Raw genomic sequence first — 27,531 nt, forward strand, 5'->3', positions numbered from 1 at the left:
CATTGGGGGTAGTGAGGAGTGAAGTGCTCAAACGAGACCTGGTTGTATTCAGTGACTTCCATGGTTTGGTGACCTCCTCATGCACCTCCAGGAAGAAAGGTACTGGAATGAAGCGTGGCTGAGAGTCACATCCGGAGCCCAGATACTGTTCAGTGCTCAGGAAAAGGTGGTGTTGTCATCTCCAATCCGATAATCTTAGCCACCAACTCATCCTCCGATTCTGACTGAACCGTTGCCGCTGAGGGGAAAATATCAGCAGAATCTTCAGCATCAGATGATGATAGCTCCCTCCTCTGATGTTGTGATAGACATCTTGTCTTCTACACGAGCTTCAAACATAATGCTGGGCCCACCACGGGACAAACCGGCACCATCAGCCGGAAGCTCGACTGCACTGCGCTGCTTTGAGGAGTGACAAGCCTCTGGGAACTGGCCTGACGGAAAGGTTTCCAATGTGATCCTCAGATCACCCTTGTTGCTAAACGACTCCATCCTCTGCTCACTCTAAACAGAAGAACCAGCACAGGTAGCACACAAGGAGAGCCTCATTATAAATGAGAGCCACAATCTCAGCGTAGCCATGGACATACGCTTGCAGTGCATTCATGAATCATCCATGAAAGCTGTATTAACGTGTTTACAGCCCAGACAGGTAAGACAGTGATTGTGGCTGTCATGGGAGGTAAGGAAACAGCCGCACCCAGAAACACAATGTCTTATATATCCATATGTAGCAGAAGTGGCTTACAGTAGCATGGAAATTCCACTCGCCAATTCTAATTGGCCTTTTTTCATACTACTCAGAGGTGATTGGGTTCCCAAGCTAGACCCCATAATGTCAGTGTTGACTGTGATGTCGAACGTGACTGACAGAAAGGGAACCACGACCCAAGGTAGACATGCATTTGTGCAGCAGAGTAATTACAAGCAAATAAGCTATTGTATGGCTTCATAAGTCTTGGAATTGGACTGTATAGACAAAGTATATGAGACTTTAAGTTTAAAATACTCCTTTTAAAAGTTTAAAATACTCCTTTTGCGTTCCACATTAGTCATTTTGGCTTTGAATGACATAAGGGTGAGTAAATGATGACATAATTTTATATTTGTGTCAACAGTTCATTGACGTATGAATAAATATGTGTGTGAAGAGAGAATAAGCATGCAGAGGACAGAGTGGAAAACAATGCTATAGCAACAAGCCGGATAGGAAATGAGGTCAAAAGAAAAAGGAAGTCCAGCAACTTCCTGACAAAGCTGTGGATGATTAGTCCTGATGACTTTAGTGTTAAAACATACAAATACACATAAACACAAACATGCATACATGCAATTACTGTACACACTTGGACAGGTGTTCATGTGGACAATTTCTCTAAGTAACTAAAATTTATTTTAACTTCAAAAAGAGCAACATAAAAATGACTAATTTCATTTATGATTTTATACTGATTAAGGATGAGAAATACTGATTCTGTTTTTGTGTGAGGTGAGTAAATGCATGTTCACATTTAGTGTAGAACTATAGTAAAGTACTAGTTTAAACAGCACACACAATGCCTCTGCACTTAATCCAAGACCTGGCAACCTGTACGCATTTTGCATAGTGGGCACACATTTTGACCTCAAAGTACCACAGATTGTCTTACTAAAGTTTTGGGAGATGAGAAGGTCTGTATTACTTACTATTAAAATTTAATTATTAAAAAAAAATGGCCTCTGGTCTCCTTTACCACATACTGCCAAAGCGAAAGCATTAGCATTAGCATTAGCAGTTAAAAGTTTTGGCCAGAGGTTGCAGGCCTGCTAAACTTTGAATTTTTTTTAACATTAAATCTTGCATTTTGCACGTTGTGCATTTACGATTTTGACATTAGCCATCAATGAGCTTCAGGTAATATACCAAAAAAGTAACCCAGATATTTTATTATAAATTAAAAAGTAATGTGTTACATTACTGGCTACTTGAAAGAAGTTATCTGATTATGTAATTAACATTACTTGTAATGCGTTACCTCCAACAATGCTCAAAATTTCAAAGGGACTTTGAGAATATAGGATTTCAAAGGGTACAACTGATGGACACTTTACTCCCATGATTTTTTGCGTATCTTTAAATGTGTGACGATGGAAACTCTTTGATTGACTTGGCAAGTTGATGCAGAGGTGCATTCCAAGGAACAGTTTTTTGTCTCCTACACAGCATAGGGATTAGCCCTTCATAAAGGAATGCATTGAATAGGACCATCTCTGCTTTCAAAATACTCAATTTGAAAGTGTGCATGAACACAGGTGCATAACACCAGTGGCGTCATGCCCATTCAAAGTCAGGGGGCACGTGCCCCCTCAGATTTTTCCGCCCTGATAATTTTTTTGTCACAACTTTATTCTTATTATGCTCCATAATATACCAGAGCCTATAACGACTCAAATGTATTATTCTGGATGTGTAATAAATCGGTCAGCAAGCATCAGCCCGCCTCTTTTTCCTAATATGGTGTTTGTGTATCAAATTTAGATCGCGTAGCGCTTTAGAATCTTTGCTGTGTATATGTATATATTTTCCGGATTATAAATAGCTCCGGAGTATAAGTTGCATCAGCCAAAAAATGCGTCATGAAGAGGAAAAAGACATATATAAGTCGCATTTATTTAGAAATTTATTTCACAAAATCCAAGACCAAGAACAGACATTTAATTCGGAAAGGCAAGTTATTCAACTACACAGTAACGTTAGCACACAGAATAACAGGCTGAATAGGTGTCCGGTGTGTTAACGTAACACATTAACAGCTATTCAGCTACGCAATAGCATAAAGAACATATACCTGGGAGGCTGAATAGTCTAAATTAACATAACGTTAAGCCAGTGAGTCCAACAAGCAAGTTACCAGTAAACAAGTTCTCTAAGCTCCCGCGATTTTCTTCATCCTTCCTTGGTGTCGCTTCTGAACAACTCCGCCAACTAGAGCGCCCTCTCGCGGCTGTAGACGGTAATGTTTCCTCTTGGTTCATCTCAGTCTGAATTAATTTAGATATATAAGTCGCACCTGATTATAAGTCGCACTGTCGCAGGACCAGACAAACTATGAAAAAAAGTGCAACTTATAGTCCGGAAAATACGGTAGCAACTTACAAATGAGGTACTACTTGTCATAATACAACAGTAATGCAGTAATACAAAATATATTATTATCATTAGTAAAAGAGTGTGGCAGTAAGATGATAGATTCAATGCCTCAATATTATTCAAATATTATGCCAGTAAGATATATATATTGATCTATTTTATTGATATATATATATATATATATATATATATATATATATATATATATATATATATATATATATATATATATATAGCCTATATGACCACTAACACATGTTAAAATGAGCAGAACACTGAATTCTATTTGGTACCTACAGGTCATGAGGCAGAGAAATATTTTGTCATTTTTTCAAAAGAAAAGGCCAGAAAGTCACAGCCCTAGTGTATCCTGTCAAGAAACTGAGAGGGCAGGTAAGCAATTTGTGGGATTTAGTGAGAATTCCTATTTAGTGGTAAGGGAAGAATAAGTATTGATTTGATGAATGACAAAAAGTCAGCATTTATTAGTAGCCTATATGTAAGAAGCTTCATATGATTTAATTTCAGTTTTTCAGTCAGACAGCCAAGGCTGTGAGGATTCCGCTCAGATTCTGAGTGTCACACAAAGCCATGAGATTGAAGGTGATTATGTCAGGGGGAAAGACAAGGCTGTTCTTTGTGACAATTTGATACATAATATAAACATTCTATAAGACATCAAATTATTAAGCATTGTCTACTTTGCAGAAGCAGATGCTGATTTTGTCATCCCAGATGAGCGTTTGGCAAGGGACAGGTACATAAGGAAAGGACCTATTCACAGGGAGGAAGACAGATATCCAAAAACTTTACATGGAAGCAAACTCAGAAGTTTCAGCAAGTCATGGTTTGAGAAGTATCAGTGGTTAGAATACCACAAAACAAATGATTCTGCTTTTTGTTTTCCATGTCGAGTTTTTGGACACAGTACACACCATGACAAGTTTTCTGCTGAAGGGTTTAGGGATTGGAAGACTGCTTTGGAGACAGGGAAAGGCTTTGACCGACATAATGCAAGCCAACTACACAAAGACAACTTTCAAAAGTGGCAGATGTACTTGATAAATGATCCAGTTGATGCACAGCTGTCAGTACAGAGAGCAAACCAAATTGAGCTTAAAACAAAAGAAAGGCAGAACAGATTCCAGGCAGTCTTCAGGCTTGCAGACATAGCATCAACACTCGCCAGATTGAGATTGCCTTTTCGAGGCCATGATGAATCTGAAACGTCAAAAAACAAAGGTGTTTTCCGAGAAATAACAGGATTAGTGGCAAGGTATGATGATGTACTTCATGCCCACATTGAATTGGCCAAGAAAAACCCTAAAGGTGTGCCCAGTTACCTTTCTGCACAGAGTCAGAATGAAATGATTGGCTGCATTGCAAAAGAAGTCAGAGGGAAAATAATAGATGAAGTGAAGGAAGCAAAATTCTTTTCTGTGTGCCTCGACACAACTCCAGACTCAGCTAAACAGGATCAGTTGTCGGTCATTCTTCATTTTGTTGACAAAACAGCCAATATTCAGGAGTGCCTAATTGACATGGTGAACGTGAAAGAGACAACTGGTATTGGTCTTGCCAGGACTCTTGTGGAGACAATGGAGAAATACAACCTTAAAGTGAGCAATATCAGAGGACAGGGATATGATGGTTGTGCTGCCATGTCAGGAATATAGGGGCGTACAAGCGATCATGAAACAGACCAATGACAATGCATATTTCGTGCATTGCTATGCCCATCGTATGAACCTTGTTGTAGTTGATATGTGTTGTAAAGATATACCCTCCCGCAACTTCTTTGGTCTCATTGAGCAGCTCTATGTGTTCATGGAAGGTTCCACCAAAAGACATAGCTTGTTCATTGATGTACAAAAAGAGTTGATGGGAAATGACCCCGGGAGACCCAAGACACTGAAGTCCTTGAGTACAACAAGATGGGCAGCACGAATTGACAACTGCAGAGCACTTCTCATTACCATAGATTCTGTGGTGGAGACGTTGGATCGGATTCAGACAAGTGTTGCATTTGGAAGGGGCACATCAGGAACTGCAATGGCACTGAGAAGAGCCATTGATTTTGAATTCTGTTTCCATCTGGTGGCCTTAAGTAGAATTCTGTCGGTGACAGGTACACTTTCAAAATACCTTCAGGGTGAAGACATGGACATCTGCACAGCTATAGATCTTGTGAATGATTGCAAAATGGAGTTGTCTGTCTTGAGGAGGGATGAAGTTTTTAATGAGATGTGGAATGAAGCAGAAATGGTGGCATCAAAGATTGATGTTGAATGGGTGGAAAGAAGGCAACGAAAGGTTTCAAGGAGACTGGATGACAACTGGCAAAGCCAGAGACAGATCAATCAAAAAGAGGAGGTGAAGGTTAATTTTTACTTTGCCACTCTTGACCTCTGCATTCAGAGCATAACTGAAAGGTTTAGCATTGAGAACCAACCTCTTCTCAAACACACAGCCTGCCTCACAAGACCATCTTTAGAGAAGATCCCAAACCTGAAACAGCTGTGTGCATACTACGAAGGGGATGTAAATTCAAATCAAGCTGAAATAGAATACAAACTCCTGATACACAGATTAAATAGAGAAAACACACCGCCCTGCAAGATGTTGGCTATTTATCAGTTCCTGCTTCAGAATGGTCTTGTTGAAGCATATCCTGAAATTAGCAAAATGTACCAGCTCATTATCACTCTGCCAGTCACATCATGCAGCAATGAAAGATGCTTCTCTGCGCTAAAATTCATAAAGAACAGATTGCGTACCACAATGTTGCAGGAAAGAATGGCTAATCTGATGGTTATTGCTGTTGAGGCAGAGAGGACCCAAGATGTGAACTTAGAGAGAGTGAGGGATTCCTTTTGGAGCCTTGCAGACAGACGTTAGGGTAGGCATAAAAGTCCTCTAATTTGTGGTTTTATCATCTGTGTTTTAAGTTATTGGCATTGTGTATAGTCATATTTGTAAATTGATGCACCTGTAATTGTTGAGTGAAGAAGTTAAGATTGCACTATTTAAGAAAAGGGGCAGTATTGCATATCCTAATGTAGAAGTGAATGCCATGTTCAACATGTTTAACCATAACAGCACAAATAATTGACTTGAGCACTTCTGTATAAACATACAGGGCTGGCCCTACCACCAGACGTCCCAGAGGAATGGACTTTACCATGACCTTCACCCACCTGAGAAATGGTTTTGCAACAGTTGTTACCCAGAATCATAAATCCAATGGCTAGCTATAGCTCTTCTGTCTGGTTCATAGGTTAAATGTACAAGTTACAAGTTACTAGCTTTTCTGTTAGCTCATAAATTACTCTTTACAAGTTCCTTATTTAAAATATAATAATGAGCAGTGTAACTACAGTATTTCAATGATTTTACTAAAGTAATGTTACATATTAAATTTGATTTGATTACTTTTTTTTTACATTTCTGTCAAATATTAATCATTTTCCCTTCATCACATATTAATATTAATATTAAAATAACTTAATTTCAGAGCACCACAAAGTCAGACCTCAGCACCTTTGTGTACCTTTAATGTAAGATCGTTCTTAGGCCACATACCAATTTAAAATCATAAAAACTGCAATGGTACTGTTTTTAAATCATGTGTAGGGTTGCTGCTAGCTCCGTTAAGGTATTTCTGTCCCTCCCAAACAGCATTGAAATGGTATGTTTAGCAGCCAGTATTAAGAAAAATTCAGGGGGAGAAACCCCCTGACCCCTCCTAACATGATCCATATCACCCGTTAGAAAACAATTGCAACGTCTCAGATTGTGCCCCCCCAGAATTTTGGCTTGCATGACGCCCCTGCATAACACATACACTAAATTGCTTCATCCTTATTCAGTTTCTGCACTATTTCTCTCCAGAAGTTATGAGCACTAAAAATATCTTTGTTCAATTGCGTTTGTCTCACACAAATGCTCATGAATGTGGCTATCTTCTGTTGTTGCGTTAACAGACATTTTTGTGCATCTCATCCAGTTCTTTTTCAACCATGAAATAACATTAATAATACAATCATAATAATAATGATATAATATTGTTTTCATTTTCATTCATACGTCGCTTTGGATAAAAGCGTCTGCTAAAAGACTAAATGTAATGTAAATGTAATAACAGTCCACTGTGCTGCCACCTTTTGGACACTCTAATTAGTGCCAAAAAAATTTTTTTACCCCATGCGCAGTGTACACAAACCCTAGCATATGTTTAAAATTAAATATAATTTAAGCTTAATTTTGGCAGCTCTAAAATATTAAAACTAAAATGAAGACTAAATAAACTGCAACTAGAAAAGGAAAATTAACACTGATAAAGTGAAAACTTATGAAAACTAAACAGAAAAGACAAATAAAAAATACACAGAAATAAAAACTGAACGATAATAATTCTGCCCCATTGAATCAATAGATTTGCAGCGCTGTCTGGCACAGTGTACTGTAATATCTACTAGATAAATGAAGGTAAATTGTTGCTTGAATTTCATTATTATGAGAGTACATATGCCAAAAAACTTCACTTCCCATCAAACTCTGTCACTGGAGGCCTTCCAGCAAAAGCTATTGTGGTTTATAAGTGTTCCAACTCTATGACAGCTCAATTAATGATACGTTTTATTCAAAGGGCCTTGGCACATTTTTTAATGAGAGTTTCATTGTGGAGTGCTGGATTAATTGAGTACAATTTAGTACAAAAAAAATCAATTGGCAAGAAAGTGCCTGACAAGAAACCATAATTTGATTTTGCTCTCAGGGTACATAATCCTCCTTAAAATTATTTTGGCCCCTTTACAGAGTCACCAAGAGTTTCAACTTTGTCATTAGTGTCTCAGAGCAGTGGGGATGTGAAAAGCTCCAAACGCTTGCCAGCCATCATACAGTATCAGGGCCGTAGAGCAGAAAGTGTGGGTGGCTCTCATATTCCCAGCGGCCGGCCTCAGTCGGACATGTGCCTTAATGTTACAGAAAAGTGTCACCAACTCCAAGAAGGCATCAGTTTGATAAAGTGTTGGCTCACTCGGACAGACTCCTGCTGATCTTCCACACAGGATACACTCAACAATCTACAGATGCTCTTTGTAATACTACAAGCTATCTGGACAGTATCCAAAATAGAGATTCGCTGGTCTTTTTGATTCCGAGTGCACTTGAAGGATGTCAACATCATACAGTTTGCGGAAAAAACATAATGTGTATCGTTGTCAACAAACTATTGACTGCACTTGGCTGTACAGTTGGCTGAGCTAAAAATATCTGTGTTTTTGTCTTATAGCATCCTGAACAGTGATGCATAGTGCACATGTGCAAGTACTCCAGCTGAGAGGATGATGTGTGCTTTGTGTAGTCGTCGTTTGTGTGCCAGTAGATTTTGTGGGATGTCGTAAAAAGGGTACATATGGTCCATCTGTGTTTTTCCACTGATCATGGAACCTTTCCTAGTACTGAATTCTGAGGGCTCTTCAATATTCAACACTGTACCTGCGTCTTATCATATGTCTCATAATATGTCTGTGTGTGTACACATGTATGTCAAATTTTAAATGGAAACGCAAAGTCAATTTGCAATTGTACGAGAAAAATAATATTCTGTGAGAATAAGTCCACAGCAAAGCTATAACAATAGCAGCACTTATAGACGATATTGTTGAAATAATTTTCAAAATTATTTTTTTTCCAGATGATGAACAATAAACACACTAAAAAACAATCAGAATCCACCATCTTTAAAAGACTGCTAACATTGTGCATTTACAATAAACATAATGTTACAGTTCGTTGGTATGGACGCTAATATATATATATATTTTTTTTTTTTTATTATTTATATAAATATGTCCAATCCAGGAATGATATTATGTTCTGGCCTCTGGTCTAAATTTTGACTATACAATCAACATTGCAGGTCAAGACAAACAGGAAAAAACTGTTTGACCTGCATGTAAACTAACCAACCACTGTTGATGTTGTGTTCAAGTGTGTTCACTGAAAACATCATGTTTTATTTTCCAGTAAAAATATCTACACTGTATAAAAAATAAAATAAAAAAATAAATAGATTAAAAAATATATGTTTTTAATTATTTTAACTTGGTACAACAGGCCAATTCACATCTTACACTATAAAAAATGGTGCTGAACTAAAAGTAATTCACTGGTTTGTAATCATGGGGGAACCACTTTAAGTGCTATAGCACCTATCCAGCATCTTTGTCAAATGTAGAACCATAAGAGGAACCCCATTCTCCTTCTTAGATGATATGTTCCTCCACTATCATATGTTTGCTATGAATGGGAATTTAGTACAATGGCAAAAGCTGTTTTTAAACACTTAACGCTTTTCTGAGAATAAAAAGTCTTAGGGGCAAAAAAAGGATGCAAACCACATTATCGTCAGGAAATACACTGTATAGGTGCATCTCAATAAATTAGAATGTTGTTGTGGCACGGGAGGCGTGGTTCAGCGAGGTCTGCGACGGGAGAGAGGGCGAGGAGACGAGCGGTGGTAAGTGGGTCAAGTGGAAAACGACTAACACCTGGTTCTGATTGCAGTGATGGGCGTGGGGAGGCAGTATTTAAGACAGTTGACAGTTGGACTCGTGGGACCAGGAAGCACTGTGAATTGAAAACCGTGAAGTGAATGACGTGTGTGCGCGTGTGGCGCAATATTGTTTGTTTTGAGTTTATAATAAATTCCCACAAGCCTCAGTACGGTCTCCTTCCTTCAAACACAGCCGAACCTGAGTTTATTGTTACACTGGTGCCAAGACCCGGGAAGGAAGGAAGGAGAACGACACCGCCATGCAAACTCCGTCAGGACCATCAGCTTCGCCATTTGCGGACATCATCACATCGCTCACAGGCCTGCATCAAGAACACCATCAAGCCCTGCTGGACTTGCGGGCGGACCACGAGCATCGGTTCCAGGTGATGATGCAAGTCCAGCAGGAGGACCGCGAGCTGTTCCGGAGCTTGCTGGACCGGGAGGTTCAGACGCGGTCAGCTTCCCCCAGTTCCAGCCCCGCCGCTCACATGCCTCTCACGAAGATGGGGCCTACGGATGATCCCGAAGCCTTCATAGACTTATTCGAGAGAACGGCTGAGGCATGTGGGTGGCCATCAGATAGCTGGCCGGTGCGAGTGATCCCGCTGCTGTCGGGGGAAGCCCAGAAGCATTATGTGGAGGTGGCCGTTAGTTCGCACCTCCGATATCCACCAATTTTGGGAACCAATTGGCCCGCTTTTGAACAATTATTGGGGTGTTTAACAGTGGATGCCTCTGGGAAGAAGAGACGGCAGGAAGGTTTGGCAAGGCTAACCCTCTCAAGCTTGCTTGACAATCCTCATAAGGCTGCGGTTCTCTTGGTTGGTTGTGCTTCTTTTTCTTCCACACTTTCTCCTTCCACTCAACTCTCTGTTAACATGCTTGGATACAGCACTCTGTGAACAGCCAGCTTATTTGGCAATGAATTTTTGTGACTTACACTCCTTGTGAAGGGTGTCAATGACTGTCTTCTGGACAACTGTCAGATCAGCAGTCTTCCCCATGATTGTGTAGCCTAGTGAACCAAACTGAGAGACCCTTTTTGAAGGCTCAGGAAACCTTTTCAGGTGTTTCGAGTTGATTAGCTGATGGCATGTCACCATATTCTAATTAGTTGACATAGTGAATTGGTGGGTTTTGTTAAATGTGAGCCAAAATCATACAAATTAAAAGAACCAAAGACTTAAACTATTTCAGTCTGTGTGCATTGAATTTAATGCATGAATTACACAATTTGAGTTGAATTACTGAATAAATGAACTTTTCCATGACATTCTAATTTATTGAGATGCACATGTATCTTAATGTCATTTTTTAATAATTTCCTCAGCCAGACTAATGGTGTCTTCTAAGAGAGCGTTAGAGAACCTTTAAAGAACTATACATGGGCTTAATGGGTTCTTTGGTTCTTTGGGTTCTAGCCATGGTATATAGCACTTAAAACACCCCAAAGAACAGCTGAAGATCCAAATGTGTGTGTGTGTGTGTGTGTACCGGGGGAAAGAGATAGCATCTTTAATGTGTTTGAAAGAAGTCTCTTATGCTCACCACGGCAGAAATACAATAAAATCAGTAATATTGTGAAATAATGTTACATATTTCTATTATAATACATTTTAAAATACAATTTGTTCCTGTGATTAAAGCTGCATTTTCATAATCATTACTCCAGTCTTCAGTGTTACATGATCTTCAGAAATCATTTTAATACGCCGATTTGCTGCCCGAGAACCATTTCTTATTTTTTTATCAATGTTGAATTTTTTTTTTGGGTGGGGGGGGGGGGGGGTGTAATATTCATAAAACAATTTAACAACAATTTAAGAACATTTAGAAACTAAAAACCTGCTCAAAATAAGCATAAAGAAGTCACTGTATATGGTTGTTTGAAATTATAAAAGCATCTGAAAACATGAGCAATGTGCCACCAATCTATAAATCAAGCAGATGCTTATGAGAGTATTACCATGTACATCACATAGACTGCCAAAGCGCATCCCTTCCAGAGGGAAAGATGAGGAGGTCTTCAAGGGCTATTTATTACTCTCCGTCACTGACAGCAATGCCTTTTACAACTTCCAATTATAGAGAAAGGGCCCATAGAGAGAGAGAAAGAAAGAGAGGGAGAGAAGCTGGCATGCTTTTTCCACCAATCCATCAAACTCCATCTATATCTGGTGGAAAACAGGCAGGTTCCCTCTGATTTGTTTAGTTCCGGATATTAGATGATATGATTTTGAAAAGCAAAATGGAGATAAGAGGAAAACATGTGAAACGAGTACACAGTAGAGGAGATGAAGGATTTGGTGGAACCTGAATAATATATTGAAATATTATTTCTGCCACATGTCTCTCATCTTAGAATTATAAACGAGACCTGGCAGAGTGTGCAAAAGATATCAAAAGCAATCATGAAGCAAACAAATCAATTTTGTTTTGGTTGGGGGGATATGTCACATAAGAATTAATCATTTACTCACCCGCATTTTGTTCCAAACCAGTATGAATATAGTATTCTTTCTTGGAACACAACAGGAGATGTTAGAATGTGTGTATATATATATATACATATATACGTGTGTGTGTGTGTGTGTGTGTGTGTGTGCGTGCGTGCGTGCGTGTGTGTGTGTGTGTGTGCATTGTGACCAAGAATAGCTGTGGTCTTTATGGAAAAGGGCAGCATGAACATTCTTCACAATTTATTTTTTTTTAAAGGTGAAGAACAGCATGATGGTCAGTAAATCATAACAGGCTTTTAATGTTTAGGTGTAAATTGGTAACAAACTGATTTTTGTGAACCATAGCGTACATTACTTTGTTTTCCATGAAATAAATTCATTATGTTTTACAGATTTATAGTGATTACCATTTCTTGGAAGCCTAACTTGACAAATGTTGTGAAAACCCCACATGAATGTGCAGCCTTCATGGGAAAAACCAGTCCCACTGCCCCTTCTCATGTGAATTGTGATCTCATAGATACCAGCTCTGACAAATGTTTTTCATTATCCATCACATGGTTAACAATTTCATTTCACATGTTTTATTTTGTATTATTATGATACTTTGCTGAACACTTATATGTAATATGTTAAGTTTTAGTTAAAAGCACATTCTGTGGAATATTGTATTTGTATACTTAAATACAATGTGCTTGACCTTTTACGCAAATAATTACAAAGAATCAACACACACTACACACAACACATTCAAGCATTTGTGAATGGCTTGCATGAAGTTCATAATTGAAACAATGTGGGGAGCTACAATCAAAGATTATTAGATTATTATATGTTTTATAAGCAATACTTTTTCAGTATTTATACTTCAAAATGTTTAATTCATTATGTTACTTGTTGATTCTTTGTAATTATTTGTGAAAAAGTTCAAGCACATTGCATTTAAGAATACAAATACAATATTCCACAGAGTGTCCTTTTAACAAAAACTAAACATATTACAAATCGTTTTTGTTAATTTAAATAAAGCTGAAATAAAATATAACTATTCCATAACACACACACACATACAGAAAAAACACATACTGAAATAGTAATATGCTATTCAAGACAGCATATTTGACAGAATACTTGACTGACTGACTCTTGAGACTGTAAATGATGCAGAGTCCATTACAGCAGTCTGTAAGGGGTTGTGAAGGTGTGGAAGAACACTGGCCATAGAGGGTGTTTTGGGTGGGGGTTGAAAACTGCCTGTGGACAAGCTTTACTTCCACATGTGACTGAAAAAGCTGGACTCATCCAACAAAGCAATTAAAGTTCCATCAGAGATGTTTTTCATTCTAGATGTACGATGGTCATCAATTGGTGTCAGTAAGCACAGTGAATCCAATTTCCGCCAAGGTTTCCAAAAGAGAACACATATTTCCATTACAACTATATGCAGAAAGGGTTAGAGTTTAGGAGGTAGGAATACAATGTACTTGGATGCTTTTTTATTCTAAAACGTAATTTAACTTAATCCAGATCTGTGTCCAGTTATCACAATGATCGATATATTTGATGATGTTTATTATAATTACAGGTTTCTGATTTCATGTGAAGATATATCTGCATGCACTGGTTATACTTGTGCTTTTAAACTTTCTGATAAACAAGTATTATTGTTTTTCATTAGAAAACATCAGTGATAATGTGGGAAAAGATGCTGTCATGACCTTGTTGGAGCATCACAATGAACTTGAACATTTCCAGACAAATCACCTGACTTGAATATTATTAAACCACCATGGATTGTTTTAGAGAGAAGAGTAAGAAGTCGATTCCCTCCTTCAATATCTCTCGAAAATTTTCTGGTAGGCAAGTGAATCTAGTCTGAGCTGTATTAAAGGTCAACTCTAAATAAAGCCTAAATAAGGTGTTCCTATTACTTTGTCCAACCCCTGTTTGGGGAAGTCGTGGCCTAATGGTTAGAGAGTCGGACTTGCAATTGAAGGGCTGTGAGTTCGAGTCTTGGGCCGGCAGGAATTGTAGATGTGGGGAGTGCATGTACAGTGCTCTCTCCACCTTCAATACCACGACTGAGGTGCCCTTTAGCAAGGCATCGAACCCCCAACTGCTCCCCGGGCGCCGCAGAATAAATGGCTGCCCACTGCTCTGTGGGTGTGTGTGTGTGTTCACTGCTGTGTGTGTGCACTTCGGATGGGTTAAAAGCAGAGCATGAATTCTGAGTATGGGTCACCATACTTGGCCGTATGTCACGTCACTCACATATTATCACTGTATATTCCCACAAGTGTCAAAACAGAGTGAGATTCTCTTTTATCAATAAATGATGGAGAATCATCTAAAAGAAAGACCTTCTTAAACATTACATATTAAATCTCCCAGTAGAGTTAATTTCAGACTATATGGCAGAGTTTAGCTGCAACCTTGGCTGTAAATAATTTCTTTCTTTCTTTCTTTCTTTCTTTCTTTTATTTTTTGTTTTACTGAATTTTAATTATAACACAAACATACATTAACAAGGAACCATAGCTAAAAGAAAATGTTCAACCCTCCCTTTGTGTAACAGAATGAAGATGAGGCTCCAATTTGTCCAGATATGGACTCCGGACCTCATAAAACTGTCCTGTTTTCTGATGTAAAACATGTAAGACCAAATATCGTCCCATGTTTCTTCATCAATATCAGTTGCTTATAACTCTTATTTCCATTTAGTTTTAACTGTCTGTGTATCAACAGAAGACATTGAACATGTAGAACCATAAAACCTACTCAGAGATATGTTCCTGAGGTTAAAAACAATAACGGCTCAATAACAGATGTTTCACAGTTCCTAACAAGTGTCTTAACATTGATATTTTATTATTTGTTTGGAGGAAAAAAAAAAATTTAAATCAAGATTAGATAACTGAAATTTTTGAGTTTAATCCTCAAATGACTTTAACCTATTGCCAAAATATATGTCTAAGCTTAATCAGACCCATACTACATCAACATTAAAAACCATCATCCAACATCTTGGGGTGAAATCAGAGTTGTTTGATATTGGGGTAAATGAGAAGTCAATTTAGTGAAAGTGACGTGACATTCAGCCAAGTATGGTGACCCATACTCAGAATTCATGCTCTGCATTTAACCCATCCGAAGTGCACACACACAGAGCAGTGAACACACACACACACTGTGAACACACACCCAGAGCAGTGGGCAGCCGATTTTTATGCTGCAGCGCCCAGGGAGCAGTTCAGGGTTCAGTGCCTTGCTCAAGGGCACCTCAGTCATGGTCTTGAAGGTGGAGAGAGAACTGTACATGCACTCCCCCCACCCACAATTCCTGCCGGCCCGAGACTCGAACTCACAACCTTTCGATTGCCAGTCCGACTCTCTAACCATCAGGCCACGACTTCCCCACAATTTATATTTAGATAAAATAAGGATTCAATCTCTAACCAAGTAGATGAAAAAACAGTTCTAACCCACTCTGCAATGTACCTTAGGTGAGAACTTCTATGATGTATCTTAATATTTGGAAAATCTAACCCGCCCATTGAACTTGGCAGATAAAGTATTGACGTTTTTAATCTAGGGTTACGTTTACTCCATATAGAGGAACTTAGGCAACTATTCAGGCCCTTTAATACTCTATTTGAGAACAGTATCAGAACCATCTGAATAGGATATAATAATCTGGACAACAAAATCAGTTTCACAAGTGTTATCTGACCTACAGTAGCCAAGACACTGGCAAAGAATTCCATCATTCTAAATCCTGCCATATCCTGCCAAACGTGCAGGAAGAACTGTTATTTATCGTTTCTCCTGCAGGCAACTGCATGCCTAACCCCCATTTTTTGATAACCATGGCAGAATAATCGTTGTAGAATGCAATTCTTGGTCTTTTATCTTGCCAGGATCCATGCCAATATGAACGTTCCTCCTCACATATCTGCATGTTTGCGTCATCCATATTACCCTCCTTTTCTCTGCCGCTCTTAGCAGAACTTTTTAGCACAATCTTCTTAGCTTTAGGCATTTTTAGGATCTTTTTGAAAGATACTGATCTATAAACATAGCACAATAGCCACCTAACCGTGTTGAGTAATTTTCTGGTTGAAAATATAACTTATCCGAATATTTGAACTAATGCCACGGGAACTTGTGCAAAAGATGTGTCTACTCATGGGCCAGGGTTGAGAACCCTTGCTATATGGGGTAAATCACAATGGGAACCTGATGTTGGCACTGATTTTAAACACTGATATTGAAACAATTATTAAACCATTCATAAAAAGTTACGAAACCATTGTTTTGCCTAACAAAGGCAAAATCAAAACATATAAATTGCTTGAGGAAACTTGTAAGTAGTGAAACGGTGCCACAACCTGACATTTTTGAAAAATAACCTTGTTCTCAGAATACAGATCAACTTATTGGTTAATGCCAAAATATCATGAGATTTATAATTACAATTATTTATTTGAATCTACTGAAAGGCCGAAAGCCCACACTGTGAGGTCCACACTTCAGGGAATGTAACAACTCAAACAGCACTAGCATTTTACTGTAATCACCACTCTTGGAGCGCTATAACTACTGCCTTACTTTGTTAGTCATTAACCTCAGGTGCTGGTGATCACTTGTGTGATGGCATAAAGGAATTGCTTTTTTTCCTTCAACGTGAAATGCCATATTTGGTCACCAACCTCAGTGTTGCTTTGATCCTAATATACATGTGTAAACAGATTGATTCTAGAATCCACACCTGTTCCCAGATCACAGCCTGATGAAAGTCGCCCTCAACAGATGTTTTTAAGCTTGACATTTTGTTAGTGTGCGGGAAGCCGTTTTCTCATGAAAAAGAATGATCGCTTTATTACTGTACCTGATGAATAGTCAGAATTTCCATTAGATCAAACGCTATAATCTTGCTCTATTTATTTATTATTTGATGAACAGAGCCAACTCTCAATTCATTATCTCAGAAGATTATGAACTTTGAAATCTTTCTCAAATAGCTGTTTTTAAGTGTTTTATGCTTTCAGGAATAAGCAAACGGGTGTGTGAATATTTTTTTCCTATACTAAGCTATTGTTGTCCTAATGGATTCTATAGAAAGAAAGAAAGAAAGAAAGAAAGAAAGAAAGAAAGAAAGAAAGAAAGAAAGCCAGCACACAATAAAATACAGTTAGATCTGAGCACAAACATCGATATTAACAAATACCCCCACACTGCTGGTGTTTATTAACAGAACTGTTTGCATTCCTGTGCACAATGACAGACAAACCAAAAATAGTTTGCATGAAAAGGAGGTCTGGACCGAGAGGGAAAATGGCTTTTATAGTGTGTTTGTGTCCTCAGTGAACCTGTGTGAAGCAGTGATCAGTCACAGCCATGGTCACATCACTTTACACAATCATCAGCTACAGTTTGATCCAAACAGATGCTGTGTTTTCAGCCCAAGGATTAAATAAGTATTAAGTAAGAAGTACATTAATAAATAAAGGTATTTAATGTGTATACATGTTAATAATTGGTTAATTAATGATAATTGCTGCGGTTTAGGTCACCTTTGCTATTGTTTATACAATTGTAAGTCATTTTTTGTGCTATAGCAATTAATGGTAACAAATCGACTTTTAGATGAGAGATAAGCTGTTACTTTCTAAACAATTTCAAGTGCAATTTGTGTTCTGAGGGTGATAAAATGTAAAATAAATCTGTCAAATCAAAACCAAATCAAATCAAATGAAAATTAAAAAACCAATGTGTTTATGATTACGATATTAAATTAAAATAATGATATGATAGAAAAATGACAACCAGTTTGCAATATAAAGGCTTGGATACCCCAAGACGAAGGTCGGCCATCGGACAGAGTCTAGCCATCAGCAAGTGTCCGTTTGTTTGGTGCGTTCAACCCATTATGACAATTAAAGTGTAATAAACATTTTTTTTTTTCAGCGTATTGATTACCATTTGTATAACCACAGTTTTACTATCAATACCATTATTAAATTATGGTTAGTGTAGCTAAACCATGATTAATTTGTGGTAACCATGGTCACAATTACTGGGATTTTGAGATGACAAAATGTAACGTTCTTCTTGGAGCTGTTCACACCCCTGGATTTGGAACTATCACAATATCAATGCCTAAACATAACGCCTAACGGATTTGCCCACGGTGTTGAGGGCCCTGAAGGTCCCCGCCCTCGAGCCGCTACAGTCTGCCAGCATTCGGTCGCATAATAATTCCTTTGATTATGTTATGATTTTGATACATTACAAATAACCGGCTCATAAGAATCATATTCTTCATTTGAAAGTAGCGCTAAACAGGTTGCAGGTGCTGAAACAGGCTCATTATAGTCATGCATTCAGAAAGAATTAGTAACTCTGAATAGTAGTGCAGGAAACAGTCCGAGTATTTTAGCAGTCGACCATTGCTGTGTTTTATCTGCATGCTCGTATGAGAACCATAAATGTTCCAGATTTTTCCAGTTTCTGAAGTTAATTACAAGTTTGTCACGTGCAAGTGTTTTGTCAGAAAGCACAGAAATCATGGTGGATGGCCAATTCATGAGTTCACTCTTGCCTGTTTGTTGGGGAAATCATATTAAAGCAGATATTAGGTATAGGTATCAGGTATATTGTTTAAGATATTTAGTCGATAACAAACAGGTTTTTAATAAGATGTAACCCATTCATTGGTAACCACATAAACATTCACTGTGCTACCTGTGTTTCTCTCCTCCACCAGGTTTAAAGTTTATGGCCCAACAAACTTGGGTATCAAAATTAATATTACAATACTATACGACCTCTATTTGCGGACATGTTTTTAATTGACCGGTATTCCTATAAATGGAGGCGCCCATCTTGGTTTTCTGACTTCTCAACTGGAACACATTCCACTTGGGTGTGGCATAATTCCCAGCTCATACATCCAAGGTAAATCAAACGCGGCATCAGTCCTTGGATTTCGAGTTGGGGAAGTGTCAGTGAATGTCGGATGAAATGGATGAAGAATTTGTATTATTTTCAATTACAATAAAAATAAGTTGCATACACAAGATAATATTTCATTGTAGAATATAGAATATAGAATATACACTCACCTAAAGGATTATTAGGAACACCATACTAATACTGTGTTTGACCCCCTTTCGCCTTCAGAACTGCCTTAATTCTACGTGGCATTGATTCAACAAGGTGCTGAAAGCATTCTTTAGAAATGTTGGCCCATATTGATAGGATAGCATCTTGCAGTTGATGGAGATTTGTGGGATGCACATCCAGGGCACGAAGCTCCCGTTCCACCACATCCCAAAGATGCTCTATTGGGTTGAGATCTGGTGACTGGGGGCCATTTTAGTACAGTGAACTCATTGTCATGTGCAAGAAACCAATTTGAAATGATTCGAGCTTTGTGATATGGTGCATTATCCTGCTGGAAGTAGCCATCAGAGGATGGGTACATGGTGGTCATAAAGGGATGGACATGGTCAGAAACAATGCTCAGGTAGGCAGTGGCATTTAAACGATGCCCAATTGGCACTAAGGGGCCTAAAGTGTGCCAAGAAAACATCCCCCACACCATTACACCACCACCAGCAGCCTGCACAGTGGTAACAAGGCATGATGGATCCATGTTCTCATTCTGTTTATGCCAAATTCTGACTCTACCATCTGAATGTCTCAACAGAAATCGAGACTCATCAGACCAGGCAACATTTTTCCAGTCTTCAACTGTCCAGTTTTGGTGAGCTTGTGCAAATTGTAGCCTCTTTTTCCTATTTGTAGTGGAGATGAGTGGTACCCGGTGGGGTCTTCTGCTGTTGTAACCCATCCGCCTCAAGGTTGTGTGTGTTGTGGCTTCACAAATGCTTTGCTGCATACCTCGGTTGTAACGAGTGGTTATTTCAGTCAAAGTTGCTCTTCTATCAGCTTGAATCAGTCGGCCCATTCTCCTCTGACCTCTAACATCAACAAGGCATCTTCGCCCACAGGACTGCCGCATACTGGATGTTTTTCCCTTTTCACACCAATCTTTGTAAACCCTAGAAATGGTTGTGTGTGAAAATCCTAGTAACTGAGCAGATTGTGAAATACTCAGACCGGCCCGTCTGCCACCAACAACCATGCCACGATGTCAAAATTGCTTAAATCATCTTTCTTTCCCATTCTGACATTCAGTTTGGAGTTCAGGAGATTGTCTTGACCAGGACCACACCCCTAAATGCACTGAAGCAACTGCCATGTGATTGGTTGATAAGATAATTGCATTAATGAGAAATTGAACAGGTGTTCCTAATAATCCTTTAGGTGAGTGTATGACAACTCAGTTTACATCATATATTTAACAAAAAACGTAAAGCAAAAACTATTGCACATTTTTTATTAATTATTTTGTAAAAGTAGAATTTAAAAAACTTGCATTTTTTTATGCAGTTTTTATTTATTTATTTTGTAGGAAATGTACATTTTGCTCCAACAAAATGATCTGAATGCACCTGAGGTTGTAATTGTGATTTCACAACTTGCGAAAAATAACTTCCCATGAGGACTTTAATGCACCATGAGAAATATTTTTGAGTCATACTTGGAATCCACATAGCAACGACCTGGAGATCTTGCGAGCATCATGGCAGTGAGTTTGCATATGTTAGCACCACTCATTTTCTGAAAAACTTAAATTATTACAGCCTGGCAGGAGAGGTAAAATTAGACAAATTACAAACCAGTTATATCGACATACTGTAGGAAATACACAAGAAATCCTTCTATCAAGCTCAATTATATCAACCACACAGTTCAGTGACTTTTGATGGATCATGGATGCACACTTGGCCTGCACTCATCTTCCTGTATTCATTGTTGTTGTCTTTGGGTTTTTGGGTGAGTAAGTGTGTTACTAATACACCACTTTAGACTTGTTACAAAAAGAGGAAAGTCAGATCATTTGTGAGTCACTTTTTAGCCCAGCTACAGGTGCAAAAGAAACTCTCTTAGATAGCTAAGCCTTTTCACAGTGTTTCTACCCAATGGGAAAAGTAACAAAAAGTCCCAGAGAGATCTGGGTCTGCCATGCATAAGTTACAACTAGGTCTAGTTATATTGTGAACTTACATAATATTAAATATTAGTGTGTTGAACTATTAAAAGTAGCTGAAACTACTCCAACTACGTGTTTATGCCAGGTTTCAGCACACATTTGCACACACACACTCACAAACACACACACACACACACACACACACACACACACACACACACACACACACACACACACACACAAACACACAAACATTTAAATAAACAAATAAACATATAGAGAACCCCAAATTTGTCCATGAATCCTCTCAGTTCCATTATGTTATAGTCTACCCCAGTGGTTCTGACAAAAATGAGTGTTTTGTAAATGGAAAGAAATGAAAAAGAATCCCATTTAAAGGGGCAAGAAAAACTATGTTTGGTTTGTGATTAAGGTCAGATTCTCAGACTGATAGTGGACCTGCATAAGCTGGTGTCACACACAGTACTTGTCTAATATAGTTTCCCTGCAGAGTTTGAAGAATGAGAAGCAGAGTTATAAAAATCATATGCCTATAAAATTGAAGTTATGTGAGGAATGAAGTCTGGATTACAAATTAAACAACCTCAAATACTCCACTTAATGAGGGTAATTTGCTTCTGTCCTTACAACAAGACTCTCCAAAACTTTGAAAGCATATTAAATGAGCCACCCTTAAATCCAATCCAGAAATAGCCAAAATGCTCTGCTGCAGGAATTCTGTCCAGATACTTCTGGGAATAAGTGTTTATTTGCATGCGCTGACTGCATTGTGTTAAAGATTCATCAAAGGAATTTTCTCATAACATTGCAAGTGTGCACAAGCTATACTGGAATTGTGTAGCATCATTACACCACTATAATCCACACACCTGAACTGACCCTTAAAATGTGGAATCACTCTTCTCCATGATTTGAATTATGGTGCACAAAAGGATGGTGATAGTTCAATACTATACTGTTTTTTGGCCGATACTGGAGATTTATTTTTGTAATTCATTGATAGTCGGTATTGGATATGTCAGCATGCCTTGGTAATTTGCAGCTATGTCACGTTTTGGCAACCTGGTGGTGAATTTGGTGTGAATTCTTACAATCTCTTGTGTATGTTTGAAAACACATTATTTTAATAGTCCACTTCACAGAGATTCTACAAACTCTAAGTAAATTTGCAACTGCATATCAACTAGCAGTCATAAGAGTATTAGTAGACTGATAAATGTCTGCTAACACTCATGGTCAACCAACAGTCATTCTACTAACGATAAGTAACTTTGCAACTATATGTCAACATATTCTACTAACACTAATCCAAATGGTAACACTTTATTTTAAGGACCAATTCTCATAATTATATGGTTACTTATTAGCATGCATGTTACTAGCACATTGGCTATATATTGGAATTTATAAAGCACATATTAATACCTTATTCTTTGTGACCATATTTTAGATGCCTTATTCCTACTCCATACCTAAATGTAACAACTACCGCACTTACTATTAATAAGCAGCAAATTAGGAGTTTACTGAGATAAAAGACATGGTTAATGGTCCCTAAAATGTGACCCAATCTATTAATACTCTAACAAGAGTGAGTAAACTTGTTTAAATTTAATGAGAATTAGTTGACATGCAGTTGCAAAGTTACTTATAGTTACTAGAATGTCTAAAGTCAAAATAAAGTGTATAAAATAGTAAAACATTTGGTTGGATATCTAATGGTACATGCTCAATTACAACCCGAATTCCGGAAAAGTTGGGACGTTTTTAAAATTTTAATAAAATGAAAACTAAAAGACTTTCAAATCACATGAGCCAATATTTTATTCACAATAGAACATAGATAACATAGCAAATGTTTAAACTGAGAAAGTTTACAATTTTATGCACAAAATGAGCTCATTTCAATTTTGATTTCTGCTACAGGTCTCAAAATAGTTGGGACGGGGCATGTTTACCATGGTGTAGCATCTCCTTTTCTTTTCAAAACAGTTTGAAGACGTCTGGGCATTGAGGCTATGAGTTGCTGGAGTTTTGCTGTTGGAATTTGGTCCCATTCTTGCCTTATATATATTTCCAGCTGCTAAAGAGTTCGTGGTCGTCTTTGACGTATTTTTCGTTTAATGATGCGCCAAATGTTCTCTATAGGTGAAAGATCTGGACTGCAGGCAGGCCAGGTTAGCACCCGGACTCTTCTACGACGAAGCCATGCTGTTGTTATAGCTGCAGTATGTGGTTTTGCATTGTCCTTCTGAAATAAACAAGGCCTTCCCTGAAATAGACGTTGTTTGGAGGGAAGCATATGTTGCTCTAAAACCTTTATATACCTTTCAGCATTCACAGAGCCTTCCAAAACATGCAAGCTGCCCATACCGTATGCACTTATGCACCCCCATACCATCAGAGATGCTGGCTGAACTGAACGCTGATAACATGCTGGAAGGTCTCCCTCCTCTTAAGCCCGAAGGACACGGCGTCTGTGATTTCCAACAAGAATGTCAAATTTGGACTCGTCTGACCATAAAACACTATTCCACTTTGAAATAGTCCATTTTAAATGAGCCTTGGCCCACAGGACACGACGGCGCTTCTGGACCATGTTCACATATGGCTTCCTTTTTGCATGATAGAGCTTTAGTTGGCATCTGCTGATGGCACGGCGGATTGTGTTTACCGACAGTGGTTTCTGAAAGTATTCCTGGGCCCATTTATTAATGTCATTGACACAATCATGCCGATGAGTGATGCAGTGTCGTCTGAGAGCCCGAAGACCACAGGCATCCAATAAAGGTCTCCGGCCTTGTCCCTTACGCACAGAGATTTCTCCAGTTTCTCTGAATCTTTTGATGATGTTATGCACTGTAGATGATGAGATTTGCAAAGCCTTTGCAATTTGACGTTGAGGAACATTGTTTTTAAAGTTTTCCACAATTTTTTTACGCAGTCTTTCACAGATTGGAGAGCCTCTGCCCATCTTTACTTCTGAGAGACTCTGCTTCTCTAAGACAAAGCTTTTATAGCTAATCATGTTACAGACCTGATATCAATTAACTTAATTAATCACTAGATGTTCTCCCAGCTGAATCTTTTCAAAACTCCTTGCTTTTTTAGCCATTTGTTGCCCCCGTGCCAACTTTTTTGAGACCTGTAGCAGGCATTAAATTTTAAATGAGCTAATTAAGTGGATAAAAGTGTAAAAATTCTCAGTTTAAACATTTGCTACGTTATCTATGTTCTATTGTGAATAAAATATTGGCTCATGTGATTTGAAATTCCTTTAGTTTTCATTTTATTAAAATTTAAAAAACGTCCCAACTTTTCCGGAATTCGGGTTGTAATCTATTTTTACATTTAGATTGCATTTGCAATCATCTAACATGATGTTGCTATATCTAAATTCACTTCTAGTTTGTTAAAGCAACGGTTGTCAGTTTTTGGTCCTAACATGAAAATAATTATCATCTTTTTAGAAACATCCAGAATGCTTGTCTTTGCAATCCTTTGGGAATTACTCCAAATGCTTTTGGAATCGGGTGTCTTGGTGGCAGAATGAATCAAAAGGTTATTTTATTTTATTTCATTATATAGTGACACCTATATAGTGGTGTGGGTGTGTGCAGGAGCTGCTGAGTTTTATGTGGAAAAGTTAAGGTGAGGGAGAGATTGCTCCACTAGAGATGGAAGTGTGGGAGAGCGCGCTGATTTTCCATGATCAACATTATTACCTTGTAAACACCAGCTTGTCTTGGGCAGGAAGGAGCTGTGAAGAGTATCTGTACAGGCTCATGGGAGAAAGTACATTGCTGCACATGCACTCTGAGCTCATGCTTTGTAACATATCAAAACAACAATTTTCAGTTAAATTTAAAACTATCCATGGTACAATTAGTCAGGATCTGTGCCAGACTAACCCAGGCAAAGTGTTAGACAGGCCTTTTATATCAGGTTTTATATCATCTTTATGAGAGAATATTATACTGTCCTCTCCAATAATTTATGGCCACCTAAATTATTGGATGGCCATAAATTAACATGGATCACATATCATACATGTTGTAAAAGCATAACTATTAAATGTTATTGTTCCAGGCTGAAGAAAATCAATCAATTTGCTTGCCTCACCAATTTGAAACATTGCTATCTGGGCCTCGAATTGACTGTAAAATTGTGATCAAAACACAATTCAGTATACATACAGTGATCTTGACTGATTTTACAAATCGCTGGGAGACATTATTTGCAGAAAATACATAATAGGTTAACCCTGACTGATTTGAAATAATGGTAGTAGGCACCTGCAAAGGTGCCAAAAGTCAAGACTTAGATTTGTGATCTATATTATTGCAACAGTTAGTCTAACTGAGAGTTACTGTTAAATCCAGTTTAAAGTAATGGAAGAAAAATTATCTGAAAAAAAATTGTCATGCACAACCATCTCTAGGGTTTACAGAGAATGCTCCGAAAAAGAGAAAATATCCAGTGAGCAGCAGTTGTGTGGACAAAAAAGCCTTGCTGATGTCAGAGGTCAGAGGAGAATGGGCAGACTGGTTAGAGATGATAGAAAGGCAACAGTAACTCAAATAACCACTCGTTACAACCAGGGTATTCAGAATAACATCTCTGAACTCACAACACATCGAACCTTGAAGCAGATGGGCCACAGCAGCAGAAGACCACAACAGTTAATGTTCCTGTCAGATAAGAACCAGAAACAGAGGCAACAATTTGCACAGGCTCACACAAAATAGAAGATTGGAAAAGCATTGCCTGGTCTGATGAGAACACGAAAGCATGGATCCATCCTGCCTTGTCTCAACTGTTCAGGCTGGTGGTGGTTTAATGGTTTGGGGGATATTTTATTGCCACACTTTGGGCCCCTTAGTACAAACTGAGCATCGTTTAAACAGTGTACCCATCTTCTGATGGCTACTTTCGCAGGATAATGCACCATGCCACAAAGCTCAAATAATCTCAGACTGGTTTCTTGAACATGACAATGAGTTCACTTTACTCAAATGGCCTCCAAAGTCACCAGATCTCAATCCAATAGAGCAGCTTTTAAATGTGGTGGAATGGGAGTTTCGCATCATGGATGTGCAGCCGACAAATCTGCAGCAAATGCATGATGCTATCATGTCAATATGGACCAAAATCTCTAAAGAATGTCTCCAACACCTTGTTAAAATCTATGCCATGAAGATTTAAGGCAGTTCTGAAGGCAAACGGTGGTCCAATCCAGATCTAGCAAGGTGTATCTAATAAAGTGGCCAGTGATATATATATTTATAGTGTTTTTAAAAAAAAAATCCAATAATTAAAAATAATAATAACCATATTATTTAATCATGCCACATGTTCGTCATATGAACATTAATTAAATCCACTCTATGTAATGGCTATTTATTTATTTATTAGTCTTTCCCAATAACTTAATGTCTTTGAATTATCTTCATTCATAGGTTTTTCTCACAAATTAATCTGTGACTACTTTAATTACTACAGTAATTAATAGAGACATACCGTATAAGAGTTATGGCTCATAGTGATCCAAGTTCAAGTTCGACCTGGTTCATGTTCCAATTCCATTCCTCCTCTCTCTTTTCCTCTCTACCAACTCCAGTAGAAATAAAATGAAGAATTTTAACAAAACAAATGTAAAATTCAACCATCTTAATCAACATAATCATAATGACTTTTTAAACTGACACTTGAATGCAGACCAATTAAGTGTTGTCATCTACACCAGATGTCTGGATATGTGCCCGGTTATAATGGTGTTCTCCATCATTTGATTATCATTGAGTGAATTACTGCTGCCATGATCACGAAAAATATATAAACACTTGAAACATTAACTGTACAGGGCAAATACCACTGACTTTAGTGAATAAAGCACCATAATAAAACTCATTCGCATAGAAAGCTAGGTTGTTTGCACTGACTTTGGACCCCATTGACTTTTATCTATTTTTCACAATATCTTTGTGTGTTTCACAGGAAAAAAAGAGGAGATACAAGTTTAGAATGACATGAGGGTGACTAAATGATTCGTTGTGTCTTTATGGGTATTTTGTCCTTTAAAGAGTGCGTTTTTGTTTTTTGTTGGGCCCCCACTCCAGTCCTGTTGACTCCATGCTTTTTTTAACCCCCCAAAGTTAAACTTAATGGCAACTGAACATCAAATAGGTTTGGGTGTGTCACGGTGCCACTAACTCTGAGTCATACCAATGAAAGTTATTTGCTAATAGTCCCGTGTTTTGTGTTTTTTCGTTTGTTTGTTTTTTTGCTATTCAAA

Source organism: Carassius carassius, chromosome 34 (assembly GCF_963082965.1).
Source record: "Carassius carassius chromosome 34, fCarCar2.1, whole genome shotgun sequence".
Taxonomy (NCBI): Eukaryota; Metazoa; Chordata; class Actinopteri; order Cypriniformes; family Cyprinidae; genus Carassius; species Carassius carassius.